The sequence below is a fragment of the Myotis davidii genome, unplaced genomic scaffold (assembly GCF_000327345.1).
Source record: "Myotis davidii unplaced genomic scaffold, ASM32734v1 scaffold269, whole genome shotgun sequence".
NCBI classification, from domain to species: Eukaryota; Metazoa; Chordata; class Mammalia; order Chiroptera; family Vespertilionidae; genus Myotis; species Myotis davidii.
The window spans coordinates 4027288-4033747 of record NW_006383008.1 but is presented as its reverse complement, the minus strand read 5'-3'; the positions used below and the strand labels follow the sequence as shown (position 1 = coordinate 4033747).

The 6460-nt window shown below is 36.9% G+C and overlaps 1 protein-coding gene across 5 annotated transcripts in view; it reads right to left on the bottom strand.

Annotated features, from left to right (window-relative positions):
• Positions 1-6460, bottom strand: part of EPHA7 (EPH receptor A7) — a 169881-nt gene that overhangs the window by 102262 nt on the left and 61159 nt on the right. The window lies entirely within an intron of this gene.

Sequence of the window (6460 nt, the reverse complement as noted above, 5' to 3'; positions counted from 1 at the left end):
CTTTCCCTTTCCCTTCTTCTCTGAAAATTAATGAAAAAAAAAAGAATTTATGAATTTGTTCAACAGATTTATTAAGCATGTACCCTGAGCCAAATATGTTACAGGGACTATTTAATAAGACTGACTAAGATACCACTGTTTTCTTACAAAGTGAAGTCTAACAGAAAAGACAAACATTTCCCAGATAAAATGTGAAGAATGTTATAAGAAAATGCAGGAGCTCTGGCCAGATAGCTCAGTTGGGTGGAACGTCATCTGATAAACCAAAAATGTTGCAGATTCGATTCCCCGTCAGGGCACATACCTGGTAGAGGCATGTACAGGAAGCAAATGATCAATGTTTATCTCTCATATCAGAGTTCTCTGTCTCTCAATTCCTCTCCTCTTCCCTCCCTCCTTCCCGCTCCCTCCCTCTTTCACTAAAAATCAACAAAAATATGTCCTTGGGTGAGGATTAAAACAAAATGCATGAAATACTTACAATAAGACAGTATCACACAAAGACTTAATTTTCTCCTGAATTTACATAGTAAGTTTGATAGGTAAAGATACTGTGTAGGCATATGGGTCTTTACATGTAAAGTTACCAGCCCATAATAAGCACTCAATAAATTGTAATTGTCAGTATTCATGCCAACATGGTTGCATTTCCCATAATAAAAAAGTTTATCAAAAGAGTATCCCAAAATGTACCTTCATATGTTTTAATTATTGATGCCCACTAAAGAAAAACTGTAAATGTACCCACATGTATAATCTTAAATTAATGGTGTCACAAAAATACTTAAATATTAAATAATTAACTTCACTAAAATAATCAAAAAATATGTGTTAAGCAAAGCATGTAAATTTCTAAATAGCATGTACTATGGCATGAATTAGCATGACTGAATTTGCTCTGCCTTTCAGATAAAGCAGGTTTATAAAATAACTAGAAACAAACATACATGCATATTTTGAATGGTTTACTGTTAAAGGAATCTCATTCAGCTGATCTTTCTGTTGCAAACTCTATAAGTGTGAGTATGTACGTGTTTTAACATTAAAACTATTTCTATAACATTTTTGTTGGTGGTGGTGGCGGTGGCTTTTCTTGCACTTATATCTTGTTTCACTTTCCAGAGGCTGTTGCATTAATATTGTTCCATATAATCAGTAAATTCTCTCAAACAAGAAAATACTTTTTGCTTAACATCAAGTTCCCTTAAAGTAGAAATCAAGCTTACTAGTATATATTCTTGGGAAATATAAAAATATATAAACTTAAATGGAATTAATTTATTATGCTTATAACTTGAACTACTATTTTAAGTCATTGAAAAAAATTATCTGAGTTAATTTATGAGAAAAATAGTCATGGTTGAGTCACATTAATAAATAAGTGTAAGATACTCTGACAAATACAGGAAATGACTTCTGGCACTGTCTTTTTTTTCAGTAATTTTGACTATGTATGTTATATCATATAACCCTACACTTATATTTCATTCGACACTTTCTATAAACGTTACAGAAATCTAAGTAAAGGGAATACTGAAGCAAATCTTAATTTTGACAGTGAAATAAGATCTGGGTACTTGAAAACATAAGGGAAATTAAGACATGCAGGGTTATTTTTATAGTTTCTTGAAGGACAATAAAATCGTAGCCAAAAGGCAAATACAATAGTTACCAATGCTCTCTCCCATAGATTACTTTTGTTATTAATATCCCCAGGAAATAACACTTCTTTTTAGGTCTCCTTTTCATTGAACAGTAATTTATCTCCAGGCTATTAAATCAATCTTCAAATTCCCTTATAAAGGGTTATAGAGCTAAAAGATAAATCCTTTAGGCTAGCAGACCATGATAAGATTATATAACAATAATTCTAAGGTAAAGGGTAGTTGATTACAATAATCAAGGTCACCACTAATATTTACCATGTGACCTTTCTAAGTCATACACTGTAAACTTCAACATTTTACCTGCAAATGTCATTAATACTTATCTTACCAAATTTACCTGAAAATTTTAATGATATAATGTGTGTATAAGGCTATCTGAACCATCCATCCACGTACACACAATTGGTGATAAGGAAAATACATTTCCTGAGAGAGAGAAACTCTGTAAGATATCTTGGCAGGGAAATTGAAACGTTTACCTACACCACAATGACAGATTTGCTGATCTTTTCTCACATTTCCAGAAAATTTCTTCTGCATAAATACATAGGTAGAGATAAATACATACCTATCAGTCTACATATAAGAAACTACTATATGTATTACATCAAATATTATGTGGAAGATATAGAAAGTTTAAAACTTTAGCCGGGCTAGTTATGTCATTTGCCTGTTCAAAACCAACAAGGTTCTCCCCTTGTCTATCAGAGAGGTGTATTTTCCTAAAAATAAAGTTTCCTATTCTCCTTTCCTACAAATTTTTATTCACTAGCTTACACCGCTATTCTCTAAACACACGGAACGTTTCCTTCTCCTTCTTGTGCATGATTTAACTCCCTGTAATGGATGCTGTGAGGGGCTGCCCACCCCCCCCTGGTGACGGGCTGAAAGACTTATTTGCCCAGCTTCTGAGACAGCTGCCAGAAAGCAGAGCCCAGTTCCCTGCATCCTCTTAGAAACCCTTTGTCTGGAAAATCACAATGTGTTTCTTACTAAGGTAGCCTGGAGCCATAGCTGGCTATCAGAGAGGTATAAGTCTGCCATGCTCTCCTCAACTCTGGACTATCTGAAGGTGCAGTGAAGGTGCAGAGCTCCCTGGGGTGTAGGCTGAGGATTACAATGAGCCTGCATCATAGCTCATCTTCTCTGCTCAGCAATACTCCCTCCCCCTCTCTTCTGATGGTGCTGATCGCATGTGCACACCCTAAAATACAAGTCCTACACACTATACTCCTGGGGAGCCCAACCTGGGAAATTAGATCCTCTTTCAAGAGATGACAGTTTTCATCCTTATTTGCTTCCCATTGCTATCAATCGCACTAAAAATTACATTATCTATACACACACTACTCAACTATCAATAACTGGTAGTCAACAATGCACAATGTATATTTTCTACCGTATGATGACTTTGTCTGTTTAATTATGGACATAGGATAGAATCTTAAAGGTCTTCTGTCCCAAGTTTTTCCATTACATAGGAGGACTACAAGAATAATTACTACATCCCTTATTAAATCTCTTTGGGGGAAAGACCACATTTTATAATTTTTTGTTGTTTTGCTAACAAAGTTACATTGTCTAATTGTTTAAGTGATCCCACAGTGAACGGAGGTATTACAGAATTTTAGGGTGGCCTGTTTTTATTAACTTTCATACTTCTGCAGAACATTTTTATGTTAATCCTATTGGTCTATGGATGGAACATAGTGGGAATTATAATGTTTTAAAGGGGGAGCTCCTCTTGAGGTCCTAGAATATAACTTACTTCTTCTCCTTCTGGCAAATTCATATCCATTCTGAAGTTGTAGGATGACTGGCATATTTTCTGTGAGGGCATTCCTCCCCCCACACCCGCCGCCAAATAGGCAGTCCTTCTTTGGGGTTTCTGTATGTTGTTCCTAATATTTTTCCAGCATGCATCACTTTACATTCAAGTGCACTACCTTGAGTTGTGAAATACATATCCTACTACATTATGGGATCCTCATAAGGATGGGACCATTCTTTACCTTCTGTCCTAGCATTCTCCACAGTGCTTGACACACCTGGTCAGTACAGCTGGATGAATACTTTAGAAGTAGCATTTAAATAGTCAGCTCTTAAGAACACTTATGTAATTACTAGAGGCCTGGTGCACGAAATTCATGTGGGGGGGAGGGGGGGAGGCCTCAGCCCGGCCTGTACCCTCCCGCAATCCAAGACCACTGGCTCCTAACCACTCGCCTGCGTGCCTGCCTGATCACCCCTAACTGCTTGCCTGCCTGATTGCCCCTAACTGCTCGCCTGCCTGACTGATCACCCCTAATCATTCTACCTGCCTGCCTCACCACCCCCAACCCCTCTGTCTGCCTGCCTCATCACCCCTAACTGCTTGCCTGCCTGCCTGATTGTCCCTAACCACTCTGCCTGCCTGCCTGCCTGATCACCCCTAACTGCTTCACCTGCCTGCCTGATTGTCCCAACCACTCTGCCTGCCTGCATGATCACCCCTAACTGCTCGCCTGCCTGCCTGATCACCCCTAACTACTCTGCCTGCCTGACCATCCCTAACCCCTCTGCCTACCTGCCTCATCGCCCCTAACTGCCTCTGCCTCGGCCCCCGCCACCACGGCTTCATCCAGAAGGATGTCCAGATGACATCCAGAAGGTCATTCAGCTGTCCAGTCTAATTGGCATATTATGCTTTTATTATTATAGATTAAGACCATATTTGTTCAAGAGAGCCTTCCCATGTAAAGAAGATTGAGCATCATAATGCCATAAATTAAATGTATACGCTTTCCCCTCCACTTATACATTCTAAAAATATCTCCAATATATATGAGTTTGATCCATGTTACTTCACTCTTAATAGATCAATATTATTCTTAAAAAGCAATAATAAAAAGAATATATTACAGCCAGATTATGTAAGTCATATGTTCCTGATAAGTAAATACAAAAATTATCTAAATATGAATATCATAGATTATGCTCTCACTATAGTTCTCATCTTAAAGCTAATTATTTGTTTAAATAATAATTGATCTAAATAATAATTTAGACCACAGTAAATTATTGGTCTTAAGATAACTTTAGACTAGTCTTAAGATAACTTGTGACTAGCTAAGAGTCACATTTTTTACAGGCCAAATAAAATTAATTTCTCCATCCCCCAAATTTGTGGCACATCATTGACAATTCTGAGCCTCCATTATTTCCCCGCCTCATTGCAATAAAGACTTTACAATGTTTTGCCTTGACATGTTCACAAAGCTTTACCTAAAAAGAGACTAATAAGCATTCATCTTGCTACTCACTGAAATATCATTTTTGTAATAAGATTTTTTTAAGTTTTCTCTAATATCATCTCATTTAACAAGATCATACAGGAAGCTAGCTATCATTTTATCCCCATTTTATGTATAAAGAACTTCAGTGGTTCACCCATGAGCACATACCTCCTGTGTACTCAGGCAGAACGGGGCCTGGAGCACCATTCTTTGAACACCAATAACTACCACGATCCTGAACAAAGGACAATGTATTTCCATTTCCACAAATGTTGGTACGAAGGGTCTGGAGCTCCCTGCTCCAACATAATAGAAAAGGAATTACAAAGAGCTCACACTGCCTTTCAAACCCTGGCTGATTACATGCCATTCTTACTCTGTATGCTTGCCCCCTCACATGCAGATTCTTTTTTTAAAATATATTTTTATTGATTTCAGAGAGGAAGGGAGAGGAAGAGAGATACAGAAACATCAGTAATGAGAGAGAATCATTGATAAGCTACCCTTTCATGCCCCCCAACCGGGTTCGATCCTGCAACCCTGGCATGTGCCTGACCTGGAATCGAACTGTGATCTCCTGGTTCATAGGTAGACGTCCAACCACTGAGCCATGCTGGCCAGGCCAGATTATTTTTCTTATCTGAGGCATCAGTGGATTTAAACCTGAGATCGAGGTTTAAGTTCATTATTGAAGTGACTGCAGCATATACGAGGTGGGAAGTGAGGCTGTGTGGTTAATGGAGGAGAACTTCAAGGATCACTGCAGTTTTCCATGATACTCATGAACATGAACCAAGTTTCAAATCATCCCCCCTTTAAAAATAGCACAAATATTGGTGATGCAGCTGAGGGAAAGTGGGTATACAAATGGAATAGGAGAACAGTCACTCACATATCCTACATTTTCTCTATTAAAAAATAATGTAAAACTTGTAAAATTGCCACAGCTTGCTGCCATATTTAAACACTTTTTTTTTTAAAGTAGAAAAAGCTAATGGTGTAACAGTGAAAATTCACAGGTTTTTAGGATTTGAGATATAGTAGAGACTAGACAATTGTGCATTAATATTTCAATATAAAAGTGCAAACCTAGTTTGCTTTTAAACTTTATTCTTCATAAACAGTTTAAGAGCTTTAATGATATATAATTTATATACCATAAAATTCACTCATTTTAAGTAGACAATTCAATATTTTTAGGACGTTTAGAGAATTGTGCAACCATCACAATCTAATTTTTGCACATTTAAAGTACCTCCCCCCCAAAACAAATAAATCTAGTTTGCTTTTAACCAGAAGAGAATCAATGCCTAAAGCCACCTTACTACTGTGAGATATTTGATTTGAAAATTTATAGAAAGTCTATGACCCACTTATCTGATGTAGTATAAATTTGAAAAATTAAACACTGACATTTAAAGAGCAAAAAAAAAAATCTAATTGGGGTATAAGTTCAGCATCTGTATGTTGTATTAAAAAATAATTTAAAATGTTCCTTTACATATTTGATCAGCAGGA